The sequence below is a fragment of the Typopeltis vanoorti genome, chromosome 20 (assembly GCF_054136105.1).
Source record: "Typopeltis vanoorti isolate ZY-2024b chromosome 20, IOZ_Tvanoo_1.0, whole genome shotgun sequence".
NCBI lineage: Eukaryota > Metazoa > Arthropoda > Arachnida > Uropygi > Thelyphonidae > Typopeltis > Typopeltis vanoorti.
The window spans coordinates 10,472,028-10,490,121 of NC_143568.1; positions in this window are offsets into that span (position 1 = coordinate 10,472,028).

The window sequence follows — 18,094 nt, forward strand, 5'->3', positions numbered from 1 at the left end:
ATAAGTAAACTGAAACAAATCAAATCAAAACAAATCAAATCAAACCTCATTCGAAACAGAAGTTTTACCTTTAGATCCCGAGCCAAAACTTCAAAGTTCAGAGGTCCACTAAAATTATGGACTACGCTTCGAGAAACGTTGAAGTGGTAGATGGTTTTCATCGCTCAGTGTAAAACAATCTCCTTATTAGGGGGGTATTCCAGGATCAGTTAGTCCTTAGTCTTCCTACAATACTAATGTGCCAGAAGATTGCCATATAAACTATCATACTGAATATGCAATGCCATAAAAATTATTTTAAAACGTATTCTGAGGAAAACTGACAGGGTAGAAATCGAGTACACAAGCGCAACAAAGTATTATTTCAGAATTCCATTGTGATGTTCCCGTAGGTTGACCAAAATTCCAGGTACAAATAACTTACAAGCCAAGATGTTTTCAAAGAGCATCTTCACTAGTCATTTTTTTTTCAATTTTTATCGGTGCAAAACTGCATTTGAAAACCAAGATGCTTTACTAGACTTTTTCTAACTTTACGGAGAGATAAGGCCATCAATTATTAACTAGGAATTTCAGGGTAAATCTGAGATTAAGAAAGCCTGATGAAACTGGAGACGAAACAAGTGTTTCATCTCCAATCATTTCCCAAAACGTATAATTCAAAAATATTCTTCAAATATATATACTTTTATTTTATTTTATCGAAAAATTTTAAGCCAGATGGGGTTGAGATTTGCTATCTGTGTTTACACGAGAGAAAAAAAAATCAGTGACTTGTATATTGTTTTGACATCTTGAAAATCACCCATTCTGTCACCATTTCTAGAATCATGCAAATATTAAACATGTTCCGAATTGCTCGAGTCGAAAACTGTTTCAGATATGATTATTCCGAAGTGAGTTCGATGTTCAATTCAGGTTAAGCTAACAACGGGCATGAAAAGTCAGAGAGTTAGTTGCAGTAGTTTTTCAGACGGGGCTATTTTTGCACTGTCTGGAAAGAACTTTTTTGAAGAAGAAAATCCTGCCCATTCTTTGGGTAAGAACGATTGACTTAAACATTAAAAGGGGTTTAATTTAGACTTCAAAGCTATCTCGTGCTTAAAGAATGTTTACTGTTCATCAATTATATTTGTAAATAAAATAACAATTTCATATCATTATTATTTTTGAAAACACGTGGGCGGGCACACACATGCACTGAATTGGACTTATTTGACTCCCATTGAAATGTTAATGCTAGGAGACTTTCCAGGAGATTCATTTACGAATTTTACATATTATAATTTATACTGATGTATGCAACAATTTTACATTCTTGTGTAAAATTCTGTGTGAAAGTTTAAGAATTATCTACTTCTGCTATTTTTCCTTGATTAATTACGAGGAAACTGGAAATCAATAGCATCTAACCCATACGTTATCGAGGTATATTATCCAGAATAGGCGCCCGTAGTTTAAATGGATATTTCAACCAATTTTGACTGCAATTTTAACCCTTTCTTTCCCTCGCGACATCGGTAGAAGGCCTATTAATTCCCAGGAGAAGTCGTTAGCCATCTCACATCATGCTTGAGGTGACTCACCATTCAGCTATTCAACTCGCCGGTTGTACAGTTACTCGCTGTAGCTGCATAACTGGGAATAAACGCACCCAGTTGCAGTGACAGTTCGTGGCTTGAAATCGTGGGGGTGCTGCAACTTTCGAAATATACATACACACTGTAAGTACAGTGTTTGGATAAAATATCAAAATTATGGTAAAAATTAAAAAAAAAATTAAACATGAAAAAACATTGTTTATTATCGATAAAATTATACGGTTTGGTATAATTAAAAATGACTTAAAAATAAAATCCATTATCATAACCCCAATAATGTTCTAAAATAAAAACTATAACAAATGTTATGTTAATTAAATTAAGGGGATATTAGATCCCATTGTTTTAAAACCGAATAAGAAACTCAAAGATTGGAATCAGAGAGTTTCATGCCGAATATAGTATAAAAAAACTATAAAAGTATCGGCGAAATACTAGCGTGAGCTGAATGCAAGTAGTCATAGAACGTAGTACAAACACGGGCAACTCGTTGCAAAGGTGGGGAAAGTTCTGATCGCTAATCTTGGTATTTTCCATAATGTAAAAACACATTTCCTAGGAAATGTATGCTGTTATTACATTATGGTAGGGAGGTCACTACCCAGACCGTGTTTGTACTACGTTCTAGGACTACTTGCATTCAGCTCATGCTAGTATTTCGCCGATACTTTTATAGTTTTTTTATACTATATTCGGCATGAAACTCTCTGATTCCAATCTTTGAGTTTCTTATTCGGTTTTAAAACAATGTGGGATCTAATATCCCTTAATTTAATTAATGTTTATATCGCCGAAATGAAGCCTGTTGGCTCTTTATATTTAAGTAACAAATGTTATGTCTTTAATTGTAATGTCCAAATATTTAAAGAGACGGAGTCAACACGATAAGCACTACGAAGACTCGACTACTGGCGCAAACTGCATATAAACAACAGTGGAACTGTGCGACGGACAGTGCCGCATTACGCTAATAGCTCGAATCTCATATGCATATAAGATGTGAATATGCTTGCGCGTGTAGCAGTATGACACTGTAGTAAACATAGTGCCACTAGCGCCCTCCTAAGTGCTACAAGATGGATTTTTATTATTTTTTATACAAAATAAGAGAATTGTGTAGGATTGTTGATGATAAAATGAAATATTACAAGCAAATATAAATAAATTAATAAATATATTTATATATCGAGAAAAATTGGAGGTGCTGCAGTTCCGTAGTGCCTATGCACGAGCCGCCCCTGCCTAGTTGTATCTTTCTTTATCATTGGAAGGGGTCTATATCAAGTGCATAGATAGATATATATCTGAGAAACGGGAATATCTCGAAGACGCTGCATATACTGTGGATTTTTGTTACAGTCATTTGATTTTTTTACAAAATTAATATAAATTCAATAATTTCTTGATTGTGCTAATGCAAATACATTTTGCATTTGTTGAGTTGTTGATCCATGGCAATGAAAAGAAAATAGACAAATTCATTCAGCTAGTTTTCAATTTATCAAAGAGTTTTCGATATCAGAAGTGAAAGGTTTGAATTGATTAATAATATTTAAGACATAATATAACAGAGAAAAAGTTTTAAGAAACGATACATCTTTTTAAGAAAGTCACCACCAGATAAAAACCGCTCAAATTGAATATCACTGCTTATGTACTGCTCCAAAATAGACATTTTCACTATATGAGGTGTGATCAAATTTTTTGGGTAGTTTTTTCCACCTTTCTCTCTCTTTCTAAGACAACAGCAGCTATCTGTTTTCCATGTTATTTTCTTTGAGGTAGTTCATTTACATCCTGATTCTGTACATCCAGCTTTCTGATTATTTTTGTAACATTTTGAAAAGTTCCACGTTCGGAACTCTGCAAGTAAATTTGCCATATTTAGTTATTAAATTATTTTAAATTCTGACGTATCTCAAATCTTTCTGTCAGTAGTAACTTGAGTTTGGAAAACGCATAAAGTTGCAAGTAGTTGTCAAATGTGGGAAGTTTTGAAAGTGCCGAATTATAGTCTTATACGTTTTGGATTAGACACCCAAACAAAGCCAAAGGAACGGAGGGAGAGTTTTGCTGCCATCACTCACACGTTTGGATATAGAGACAAAACATTTTGATATAATCGAGTGAGTTTCTTAACTGATGCCAAGATGCAAATAGTTGTCCTGATTATCTGTCAGGATTACCTGGAAACAGTTCACTTATCCATATTTTCACCCATTTTATTAGATTGATAGTAGTTTCAATTAGACAACATTACCACCAGTAATATTAACATCAAAAGAGAAGTGAGACAAGGATGCGTGCTCTCACCACTCTTGTTCAACATATACGCAAAGGTAATCTTTAAAAAGGCATTGGAAGAATGTCCAGAGGGAATCACAATAAATGGCAAGATTATTAACAACCTACGATATGCAGATGACACCGTGCTAATTACAGATAACATTATGGATCTCCAAAAACTCATTGACAGAGTATACATAGAAAGCCAAAGAATGGGAATAAATATAAACATCAACAAGACAAAATACATGATCATCAGCAAACATCCAACCTCATCAATGAAACTGACACTCAATGGGAAAAATATCGATCAAGTGTCAAGATATAAATATCTTGGTTGCTGGATTAATGAACGGTGGGATCATGAAATAGATATAAAGACAAGGATTGAAGTTGCACGGCAGTCCTTCATGAAAATGAGAACACTATTCTGCAGTAAAGACCTAAACATGGAAGTCAGATGCCGAATGCTGAAATGCTACGTGTGGTCTATTTTTCTCTATGGAGTTGAAACACGGATATTGATGGCACCAACCATCAAGAAAATAGATGTGGCTATACAAAAGAATGCTAAAGATATCATGGACAGAAAAAATTACCAATGAAGATGTCTTAAAATCCATTGGCAAAGTAAAGATCTTGTACAAATAACCTAGAAACGAAAAACATATCTTGGCCACATCATGTGAAACAGCAAATACCAACTTCTACAAACTATTTTGGTAGGAAGAATTGATGGCAAAGGAACTAGAGGAAGAAAAAAAATCATGGTTTGACAACATCAAGACGTGGACAGGAAAGAGCAGCGCACAACTGCTCCGATTGACGCAAAAACACAGTTTGTTTGCCAAGATGGTCGCTGACCTTCGATAGAACATAGTACCATAAGAAGAAGTAGCTTCCAATATTCAGCATCAGCAAATGTCACTCTACTTTATGAAAATGTAATTGAAATATTTAAATTAGAAGAACCAAATCACCTTCAGTTACTTTTCGGTCTTCAAAAACACTTGGTATCCTTTTGGTGGTTGCAAAGAACTTTCTAAACTATCTCTCTCTCTCTCTCTGATTCACTCCAATTAATTTATCATTGATATTCTCTTTCTGACTTATGCTCTTCTTTAAGCATTTTAAGTCTGTAAAAACAGGAATATCTACTATTCAGTATTTATAGTGATCAACTTCAAACAAACGAACCAAATTTCATCCTCATCTGTCATACCAGCAACTTCTGTTCTTTAGAGTTATCATCGCTAGAATTATATTAACAGATTTCTTCTTTTTGCTTAACAACGTTTTCCCAGAGACATTGATGTATTCTAGGTTTTTCTATCTCTATATTAGTTTGATATAAAAATAAATCGAGTAAGTATTATATATGCTAGCTAATACTAGATGTGTCATATAGGCATGTGTGTTAGACATAGTATGATATTTTAAATAACGGCATTTTAAGTTCAAAATTCAAACATACGTTAGCTAAAATTTAGCTACTCTTTAAAAGTATTAATTTCGACAATTAATTATCATTTTTATTTGTTCTATATGCCATTATATAGAACATATGATATATATATGTTGTATATCATCTTATGATACATGATTCTCAAATATAAAATAATATTTTAAAACTTTCCTCCAGAAATTGAACATACTAGTAAAATACCTTCAAGATGCCAACAATATTAGTTTCAGTCAGCCATGTGAAACAGCCTGGACTTGAACAATACTGAATGTCAATTTTTAGTATTATTTCTATGTGTGATTTCCCACAACGTAGTAGTTAGTGGGGTAGCGATGCTACGTACATGATAATTATTATAGAATAAGGTGATTTACATTGCCTTTCTTGTCCAATTAGACTTAACTCATATTTGAATGAAAAGTCTTGAAAAAGGCTCTTTGGGTCATAGACGGGATTTGAACCAAGGTATTTCCGACCAAAGCGCTCCGTCGAAACCAACTGAGCTACAGAGGTTTTGATTATTTGTAAACAACGCGACTAAACTGTCTGTTCAAATATTATCAAAACAATGACAACTAAGAAAACATATTATTTACAAAAATGTGGATGTATATTGTCAATCTGATGTCTTTGGGTATTATGAAACAAAAACTGGTGCTAAAATTATTTATGGATGCATCGAAAAGAAAACTGTCTCGACTTTGGAAATAATTTTCCATATACTAAGTGTTACGTGCTTAAGTCTCCATAGTGTGGATAATGAGAATCTATTGTAATACTAATAATGATACAAGTGGTTCATCCCTTAAGTTGCATGAGTTTGTTGCTTTAGCTAAAGTTTTTTGTTTTTAATTGCCTCCTAGTTACCCACTTGTCGGAAGAGGATAAAACTGCCCGCGTTAAATTATTTACTGGTTTTACCCCTCGATGCAAACTTAGAACAAAGTTCTTGTATTTTTTTGTTCATCTTTCAACTCTTCAGAAAACCAAAGTAGAAAAGGTGGATTGCAGATAAAGTCTTATCCAGTGATGCAGGTTAATTTTTTGGTACAAAGTGTTCTGTTGATATGTTCTGTCAATGATCGATTGGTATCATTAAGCACAGCTAAAAACGGTTCTGGGTAACGTCTTGTGACAGCTAATAATTGCCGAACTTTGTGGTCGTGATGGATGGAGATGTAGGTGAACGATGAGCAAGACAATTTTTATACATATTTATGTCAAGAAATTACCGTCATTAATATTACAAAAAAGCAAAGACGGACGGAACACGAAACAAATAGGAGGCTCGTAGGTTTGGGCCCCAGACCTAATTAATGCTGATTTACAAGAGAAACAAGTACATCTGTGAAGTCATTTCGACTTTTGTACCACCTCATTTTTTGTAGGCGAATTCCATAAAAATTCTTCCCAATCATTTGCTTAAGATCTGCGGTTTTTATCTCTGTGCATCCTCCTGAATATACTGCATTGCTTCAGTAATTGCTAAATTATGATTGCAAGAACGGTTAGTCTACACGCAGAGTGATATAACTTTAAAAAAAGTAGGTTTTTTTTGCATTAAAATGGCTTTTCTTTACTCTTTTTTAAAGAAAATATATCTAACCGACAGTTAACTATTCTGTTTATTCACAACTCTTTTTTTATTTAAGTATAAACAAGTGATCAATAGCATAATTAGTGCTGCAAGGACCCTGGAGAAATAATTCGTTTCGAAGTTCTTTTTTCTTTCTTTCTGTCATTTCATGCTTTTTTTTCTCTAAACGCTGCTAACGTGTTTATCACAACTAGCAAAGCGCTTAGTAATTAGACGTACGAATATTGGAACTCAGGTCCTTGTAAAGCTTTAACAGCCTTATTTGAATGAAATAAAATATCTAATAAAAATGATATGATTGCGCATGCGTACCGTGTGGATTTATAACAATCACGCTTGTAGGCATTAGTGAAAGTATAATGAAAACAATCAGAGGATGGATTGCTTTAAAGTTGAAAAACTTGTTGGAGTTTTAAGGTTCTTTGATGCCCAATTTCTTCCACTCTTTCCTGTCTTGAGTTCTTTCAGTTGTTCAGGACAGGATTTCCATCTCAGCTAAGTCTTTTTTGGATCTTATATCCTTCCAATGTTGCCTCGGTCTTCCTCTAGATCTCTTTCTACTGGGACAAACAGTTCACTACTTCGAAATGCGAATCCATGCTACTATTTCTAGGATTTTATTTTATTTTTTTTGTGCATTAACTCAAACACTTTAAATATTTGCAAGCAAGGGCTATTTGGATAGAACGAAATGAAATGTGTTTAAGTTGCTGGAATTTCTTTAAAAAGTTTTGACACTTATTCTTCATATTTTATACATTTAATGAAATTAAGGTATAAGCTGCAATAAAAATGTCTAAAAAATCTCATTACAATTCTGTATACGTAACCGTGATGATTATTTTTTATCAGCATCACAATTATGGTATACGAAACGAAGAGGCTAACACTTTTCAGAAGCAATGTGAACTACGCATGATAATAAAACGGCTAGCAGTTTTTAAAATAATTTTTCTCAATTTAATTTTCAAGAATATTTAACCTTTTTCAAATGTAAGCCGTATGCAAGTTATTTAATATCGATAACATTAATGTACGCACAAAGAATTTGTTTTCAATGGAAAATGAAGTTAAAACAAAATATCGATTTAAGAGTAAAATCCAAAAACGAGCAAGAAATAAGATTTTTCAGAAAAGATACAATAAAATACAGGATGGCCCATAAGTCACGATGGGGTTTAAAATGTGAATAACTGTTTTTGATTATTACATTTTTCATTTTATTTTTTGCATGCGTTCTAAGGAACATTTGGGAAATTAATCGTGAAAACGTTCACAACCCAACAACGAACCAAAATCGTGAAATTTCATTTTGGAAATCAGCATTCGATTATTCTAACTCAAAGAGCATATCGCTGCCATTTTAATCTCAGAAAAGCTCCGTCGGAAACAATGATTCATCGCTTGATTGAACGTTTGCAGCAAGAGGTTTCCATAGTGAATACGATCCAGGAGAACCAGTTCAACCAGAACAGAAGAAAGCATTCAACGTGTGCGGAACAGAACTGAAGAAGAAGAAGAACCAGGAACGTCGACTCGAAGACGTTCTGGCCAGCTGGATGTGTCTCGATCGTCATTGCAGAGCACTTTAAACCATTTACACTTCTTCCCATACAAGATGCAACTCGTATAGGAATTCAATCAGACAGATTATCAGCAACGCGTAAATTTTGCAGTCCCTTTCAAACAATTGGCTAGAAAAGAAAAGGACTTTATCCACCATCTGCTTATGTCCAATGAGGCTCACTTTCGCCTCAACCGTTTCATAAACAAGCTTGAGGTTCGGAGAATTCAAGGATTGCTCACCAGCGTGAATCGCATCCCATCAAGTGCACGGGCTGGTGCGGTGCTCGTAACGTCACAGGGAATCATCGGGCCTTACTTTCAAGATGAAGATGGTAATACATTGACGTTCATTGGGAGTGATATCGGGTTATGATTGAAAATTACGTACGCCCTTCGGTACAGGACAGACTAAAGATGTGGTGTCATCAAGATGGAAGCACTGCCCACACCGCTAGAACGGCAATGGAACTCCTAAGGTGCGTTTTGTCGCGAAGATCTGCAATTAATTAGCCACCAAGTTCTCCAGATCTGACGGCTGCCAATTCTTCCTATGGGGGGGGGGGGGGGGGTTACACGAAGAAAGAGGTGTATGTGAACAAGCTCTAGACAATCCAACATAAATAAGTGAAGGAGAACATTCGTGCAGTAATTAGTCGAATACATCCAGAAACATTAACAGCTGTGATGGAATATGCCGTAGCAAGGGTCCGTCTTTGTGAAGCCGAAAATTAAAGGCATTTACGTGATGTGGTTTTTCAAAACTAATAAAAAAAAATTCCAGGTTCTGTATTTTATTATAACAAAAAAGAATAAAAATAATTAATAAATGTTACTAAATGTAATCCTCTTCGTGACTTATGGGCCATCCTGTATAATTGCAGACTTAAATACAATTCATCAGAAATGAAAAACGGATAATACATGAATCACGTTTTAAGTACTAATAGATGAAAAACTTAAAATCCATATTTAACAAATTTAATTTTTGAAGCTGGATATGATTAGATGGATAAAAACGTAGATTTGATCTGTTTTACATCAACACATAAAAGGCAATTATTGCCGAAAATGACCAATAAAATTGCTACGAGGTTTTTTATTCTGCTGATGAATAAAATGATGCATTAATAGTTTTAAATGTAACAATAATTACACATACTGAAACATATTTACGTTTTATATAAACCTATTGATGATTCTGATAATTTTTTTTATTTCAAATGGATTAAGAATAGCATTTTTCTAAAATAAACCTTTGATATTTAAAAATTAAAAAGATTTATTCAATTTCATACTGGGTAATGAATTTCATTACCCAGTATGAGACCACCTCCCCGCTAATTGCCCTGAAGTGGTGTGAAAGGTTCCATGTTTGGACTTTCGAGCAGGTTTAGGGACTATGTAAAAAAATAAATGAAAAATATAATACACACACGCACACACAAAATTAATCAAAATGAAAAAAATTCTTGGCCCATCCACAGTACGAACGTACTGTAGATTTATAGAAGCCGTCCGTGGGTGGGAACCACATACAAAAATGTATTTTTCCAATTAAGAAGGAAATAAGCATTAAATCATATAAAAGCCATTAACAATCCTCGCAAGGTAAGAAGCATATTTCGATTTGTTTGCAATACATTCGCGCTTTTATCAATCTTTAATAAGAATAGGTTCATTCAAGATTTTAAAATACAGAAATTGGACAGCCTTTCAGATTTCACAACAGATTTTCATGTAATAATTTAAAGGCATGTTTTACGGAATAGCAGCACGTGTCCTATGTGCAGTAGGACACATGACCACCCACCCTGTTTCTGGCGAACCAGACTACACGACTGGCAAGAACACAGGCCACTGGTGGTAGCCTGTGTTCTTGCCAGTACAGTCTTGCCGGTACAGCAGCTGCTCTCATGAACATCACTTGGTCCTTTCGACCCCCATTGCACCGGCAACTCTTACCTGGCTGGGGATCGTTTCGGACCAGGAATTGTCCTATATTGTGACAATGTGGTTCGACTGATCGGGAACTTTCGAGCATGACAACGCCCACTGTCACAAGGCTCACGTTGTACAATTTCGTATGCTTTCCTGGCAGTGTAATTATCATGATTTGAATTCGAACATTTATGGGATCATGAGGAACACTGCATCTGAAGATCGATCCAGTAGTTGACTCGGTCGCTGACCTCCGGACATTATTCTACCTACACCCTATGTCCAAAAAGAAACCGAACTTTTAGAAATTAGAAGAAACTAGTGGCGCCATCTGTTGTATATTTTTTGTGTCGAAAACGGCAACCTTCATTGGTGTTGTGTCAACTATTTATGACATTTGCTTCATTAGAAGTCGAGTTGTAGCTAAGAGTGACAGTGTGTTTTGACGAACGGTCCGTGATCACGATATTCATGCCGTACGCGACGAATTCTCGCTATCAATCGCTTCAAAACTTCGAGATATCCCATTGACCGTTTGGCCAGGCGGAACGAATGCTTTGTGGATAATGCCATTGGAATCGTAGAAATAAATCATCATTGTCTTTACTTTTGACTTCTCCAAGCGAATTTTCTTCGGATGCCCCTCTTCTGGTGGTCTCCACTCAGCACTCTGGCGCTTTGTTTCGAGCTCATACAAAAAATACCACGTTTCGTCACCAGTAACGATCGTTTCAAGAAGTTTCAGTCCTTACGAGCGATTTTAATGAGGTCCTTGCAGTGTTCAATTGGATACACTTTTGATCGTCGGTCAACTTGTGGGGAACAAATCGCGAATTCAATTTACGAAGGCCCAAACTCTCAGTCAAAATACTGTGCACAGTTGATTTTGGAATCCCCAATTCATCACCAATCAATCTCACGGACGATTTCGGGTTTTCTTTGATGAAATCACGCAATTTTTGGATGCTAATTTCTCTCGGTCCAGTTTTTGGACAGCCTGGCTTTTCGTCTTCCTCAAGCGTCTCACGACCACTTTGAGATCGCATAAACCACTCGTAAACTTGAGTACGGGATAAGAATTCATTACCGTATGGTTTTTGAAGCATTTGATGCGTTTTGGTAAAACGTTTACCAAGTTTAACACAAAAGTTAATCGCAGCTCTCTGTTTGAAACTCATTTTCCGACCGTTCGTCAAAACACACTGTCACTCTTGGCCCTATAACTCGGCTTCTAATGAAACAAATGTCATAAACAGTTGACACAACACTAATGAAGGTTGCCGCTTTCGACAACAAAAAGAACAAATATTACTTTGAAATGAATACATATTACTCTCTTCTATTTTCGAAAAGTTCGGTTTCTTTTTGGACAGAGGGTGTAGTTGGTCTGGAATTGTTCAGAACACCTATCGTGGACTAGTGGAGAGTGCAAGCAGTGGTTAATTCGGCCAAACGAGACCGAACAGGAAACTAAGTAGGTGGTCATAATATTTTGATTCATGAGTACACGTATACACACGACCACGCTGGAACTTATTGTAAATATATCAAATCCATGTGTTAGGGATATACCAATCGCACAGCACATCGCAAAGACTTAGAAAACTAAATAAACTAGCAATCATAATTACAGGTTTATCCATTTGGTGCATATGATTAGGAGAAAACCAGTATATAAAATTTTAATATGATAACCTTAATTAAAATGAAATTTCATTATAATTGTACGAATATATCGTATATGTAATCAGTATCGATGACTATTAAAAAAAGTAACAAAGAAAGGCGCATTCAAAATTGCTTCTAAACAACAACTAATTTTGCCTTTGGTAAATTGGTTACCAGGCAGTAATAGTTGATTCGAATCAAAAGATTTTGAAATGAATAAATATTACTTTGTTTTAAAAATAATAATTAACATTTAAAAATAGATTTCAACATAACGAAGATTAATAACTTTGTCATTCGGTTGCTAGCTCATTCGGAAGGTAAAGAAAAATTTCCACCAATTATATTTTTGATCAATAATCTTCATTTCGCTATTTCTGAACGTGCAATCCAACGCCATTTTGTGAAACAAATAATCGAGCCTCTTTACAGTGTAGTTTTAGCTTTACATCATTTCTGTTTAATTTTTCGTAAGTTAGAGCTGCTTTTTTTTTAATTTACCAATACTGCAATTTATATAGTAAATCTTATTATATGAAAGTGACCAAAGAAAGATGATTATATTTAACAATGCGTGTTTACATCAGCCATTTTAGTATGATTATATACAGGGTGGCCATAAATTAACTTTCTCTCTTTGGAGGTATCTGTAGCTAAAACTAATACACGGAGTGAGACCGCATTTTACATTCACTTTCGAAGGCATGGGGAGATGAATTCCGCCAAGAAAAGATTTAGTACCAAAAGTCGCCGATAGGGGAAATTTTGGCGCTGGCGGAGCCGATAGCAGTCAAATATTTGCAGTAAACGCAGGTAAAAAGGATTATACAAATTTTAGTTGTTTTAGTTTAATTATTATTATTTTTTATTATCATTATAACGTGCCACATATCCAGCTGGAATGAGTGACGCGGCTGTCGCTTACACCGTCGAAATGTTATTATTCCATTTTATCTGCCTTTAATGTAATTATCCGCTTGTTTTAGGCTCCGCCAGAATTTCTCCTATCGGTGAATTTTGGTACTAAGTATTTTTTCGCAGAAATCATCTCCCAATGCCTTCAAAAGTCTCAATATAAAATTTGGTCTCATTCTGTTTGTTGGTTATAGCTACAGATGTCTCCAAAGAGGGAAAGTTATTTTGTGGTCACCCTGTATTTTGATTTCATTTCCTTATTATTTTGTCTTTTTTTCTTCTTCTGTATCTCATGTCGGTAAAGGTTGTAAAACTTCTGCACAGTAGTAGTTAGCCGGACGTGGAACAAGAGAAAGATCATCTCAGAATTCCAATAATCAAGATGGTCATCACACACCAAGTGATGAAAATATGCAAATAATACTTTTATTATTATTATTATTATTCCTGAACGCAGTTCCATTCTTCCAGGAATAAAATGTCATTAGAGTCTCGAAATGGGCACTTCAGTTTTTGCTTAGTTCACGTGGTTTTTAGTTCTTTTACTTCTTCCCTTTATCTATATATATTCTGGTGTATGTTAATAAATGACAGGTTACTTATTTTTAGGTGTAGTAGACAAAGCAGTCGACAAACAATCATAGAAAGCAGTTTATCGATTTCTTCAGCCTGTGGATGCGCCTGCGATGTTAGGCCATATGAATCCTTCGCTTTTGTCTAATTGGATTAAAATTGTCAGGGCTGGGTAAATATCGCGAAGCACAATTATGCTACAGATTCTATTGAAACTGGAACTGTAGATGTGTATGCAGAGGAGGAAGAAGAAACCTGTTTTTTCGGAGGGAGGTTTGCTATTTTCAAAGTATCCTCTTTTTTAAAAATTGGATTTAACTGGTGAAATCTGGAAGGCTCTGTTCCGTTGATTACCTCTATCAAATCGGTAATATTCAACTTAGAATAGAAGGTAGAGCATATCAAATTATATCCGTAATGATTTCTGGAACAAGAGTAGTCAGTGCATCGCTACATTACTTGTAAGAAATTACAGCCTTTACTTTTACATATATCTGCCTATCTTTTAAATCTTGTCGACTACATACAGTATAGAATATAATACTTCAGCCACTGTTCTCACTTAACACATTATTAATTGTGTCTGAAATTCATTAATTTCGTATGATGATTCAACGGCCGTGAGCCCCTTTTACTGGGAGTACAACACCACCCCAATTCCCCGTATTTTTAACCGGGCTCAGGACCGGCATAGCTGACAATTCAGACCTATGGCTGGAGAGATTGTCTTAAGTATTCCTGACTGTATCCGTGTGTTCACGGGGTCTGCTTGCGGGATGAAAACGCCCAGATAAACTGTGGGAAAACTCTGCAATCCACGTCCAAGACCGGCTAACTTGGCTATGGCTAAAGAAGATCCTTAAGCTCCTCACGTCGTCGACGGGAATCGAACCTAGGACACTCCTTCCCCAGGCATATGGTTGCGAAGGGCATAGCCAGTGGGGAGCTATGGAAATTTTAACAAAGAGCTCGCATCGTCGAGCAAAAAAAAAAAAAGAAAAGAAAAAGAAAAAGAAAAAAGAAGAAGCCGTATTTCACAGAAAAACTTTTATTAAAACAGCTTGTGTATAAATTCCAATCAAAAATTATGAGAGGACAATCAACCTCTAAAGGCCATCATTTTTAAACAAATATTTCATGATCTGAACATGAAATATTTGCACACAATCAACTGTGTTCATTTATCTTACATATGAAAAACATTTTTTAACTATCAAAATATCATAAGAATGAAATCTTTTATAATCTTTTATAAAACATTTGATTGGCTCCTGGTTTTACCATACGATTGGCTACCAGAAGGGAGAAGGGTAAAGAGATAGCGCATGCGCTTATTTTATTTTCAAACTTGGACGTATTCGTTATAGAGGAGTTGAAACAATAATTCCCAATAATCTATACAATGCGAATAGACTAATGTTTGTTAGGTTACCGTATCAGTTTGTCGCTTAATATGTTTCCAAAAAAAATTTTTTTTTGAAAAAAGAAAAAAGTAAACAAGAAGAACAAGGGGCTCGCAAATTGGAGAAAAATTTAACAAAGGGCTCGCGCGAGCCCCTTATAGCTCACCACTGGCCGCGCATAGCCATTAGGCTAACCGCGCGGACGTGTCTGAAATAACTGATGGTGATGGGATTTTGGCCTTCAACGTGCTACATTTTTCCACGCGTACATGTATCATAAGAAACTGGCACAGTTAAGACCTCTCCATACAATATTTTTAATAACATGGACGGATTGAACTCTTTCATATTAACCTTTGCCACTTGATAAATAGTGCGTTATTCTCATTTAGTTTATCACCTCCCCGCTTATGGGAGGACTGAAGTGGCTTGAAAAAAGTTCCATGCTGAGTTTCTAAAGTAGAGTTTCCGGATTATATAAAAACATCACACACACACACACACACACACACACACACACACACACACACACACACACACACACACACACACACACACACACACACACACACACACACACACACACACACACACACAATCAACCCTATATATATATATAAAATGATAAGCCTTTTTATGTCACGTTTTTTGCAACGTTTTGAAACTCAGGGGCTATCCTGAGTGTCGAGCCTTCGAAATTCGAGTCATCAGAATTCAAGGAGAACCGGCGTACCAGTCCGGAACACGGGGGAGTTGGCGCCGTAGCCCCCCCTAGTAGAATTAATAAAACATGAAAAAATCCCTTAATCTACCTAACGCAGGAATGTACTATAGAGTTACAAATAAGCCTTGCGAATAATGTTTAGGTTTTCCCCTTACAGGTAAGCTATTATGGAGTTTGTTGGCTTTATTTTTAAGAATACTCAAAAAATCCATCTTAAACACTTGTAGATTCAAACAACAAATGTTAAAATATATACATGCCCATAATTATTATTGTCGGTCGTTATATTAAAATAGGCTTAGAAAACAATTGTATTAAATTTTTATGGGATTCAGTTTATACGTTTGGTTTTTCAGGCATGGTTCAGATTAAAATAGAATGCACAGGCTTCGAAAACAAAACCATTTCTATAACCACACACACACATACCGTAGAAATGCGGACATTTCTCCATTAAATGTACGCAATGTTCCTTTTGCAAGGAGGTTTATATGGTCACAAAATTTGAATGCCCCCTCTGGGGAAGTGTCATGTATTTTTGTCTGGTGGCATTCGCCTTTAATACCTCACCAAGGTGTATGCGATATAAGCTCGGTGTTAGGAGGCGATGGACCAGCGACTTCTGTTCGTAGATGCATGTGTCTGTATACACACACATAGATACGGTAGAAGGCCGTCTCTCTCTTAGGTCGTCCGTTCTGGGACCCAGCTTCCGGCGGAATGTTCCATGTTGTACAGCGGAGTTAGCCATAAATGAAAGCCAGATGTGTTTGGCAAGCACGAGCCAGGAGCGATGTTGAAATTACGACTTTTTTTACGACTCTAGAGGTTGCTGGAATGATTCATTGACCGACCGGCGCAGAACTTTACAAATCCCTCGTCATGTGGAAATTTGCCGTGGGTTTTTGTACCGATGTCATTCACAGTTTGCGACGGTCAAGGAATTTTTGCTTCGTTTGCACACAGCACAAATGGGAGTTTAGGGTCATATGACATGGGACATATACAGCGACATTTGCAGATTAGCTACTGCAGCGCCCTCGTCTAGCAGTTTTCTGGAGTTCGAAAATGTTAGTGATGCGCAAAGTGGAAGTCCGTAAGAAATAATATATTTGTACTGCGTATCAGGTGGGCCTCCAGCAAGGAAGTCATGAAAATATGCATAAAAAAAAGAAGGTTAAATGTAAAATTCTATAACCATGTAGAGAATTCACTGGGTAAAATGTTTTTTCCCCCCCGATAAGCACGTAGCGAAAATAATTAGCTGCCAATATACTAAACTAAATCGTACACATAGACAGGAAATCAAGGATATTAACGAAAGCTGGATTAAGCAATTTTATTCAACTAGGGAAAAATATACTATTTTATATTCTTAAAATATAAGTCCAAAATATGGCATGAAACAAATAAACATGGGATTATTTTTTTATATAAAAGATTTTTTAAACCACTCCTGCGACACAAATCAATACCTTATTTATATATTTCTTTCTGTTTATGCTTGGAGTTTTTCGTATCGAGTGATATTTCTGTTTTCATGATTCAGTTCGGGCAGGTGACAGGAAGTTGACATTTCATTTAGATCACAGCTTTTTTTTTTTAACCTGTTAGTGTCTTACACACAGTTAACATACCGATGACGGTATCTCGGAAAAACATGTTCTACATTCATTCCAGACGTGGCAAAATCATTTCAATTCTTTCTTTTTTAAACAAAATAATTTCCTTGGAGCTTAAATATCTTAAACATTTCATAATTTAGATAAATTTGACCATTTTCCCCCATATTTTTAGAATCTGATTGTCTCCTGTAATTTAACTTGAATTACCAATATTTCTGAGCCGAATATTTTAAGAATCAATAGCGCATTCAGGATTTAATCTTGGGGGGGGGCGAGTTGAGTAAACGATATGAGAATACACACAACGCATCGCATACGTCCTATGACTGAGAATCTGTAATGATCGCTAATTCATAAGTAGTATAGAAATAGAAGACACGACACAACATAAATTAAAAAAAAAACAGAATTTTAATAAGGAAAAGATTTTAGAAAATTTTCTGGTATTTTTTCCCCCTTTCCTTTCGGGGGGGACAAGGCCTCTTGCCATCCTCTCCCTCCGAGTGCGCCACTGATCTTAAATATAGTTTTAGCACATGCATGCAAATCGCAAACTTGCTTACGGTATCCTGATTTAAAAAAAAAAAAAATGTTCGTTATTATTATTATTATTTTTGTTATATTGTCTAAAGTTTTTAACAAACCGGAAATTTCTGCCATATTTTTGATACCTCCCGTAAAGTTTTGTCACCTATTTTTTTACTACAAAACTACCACACGTATAATAAAATAT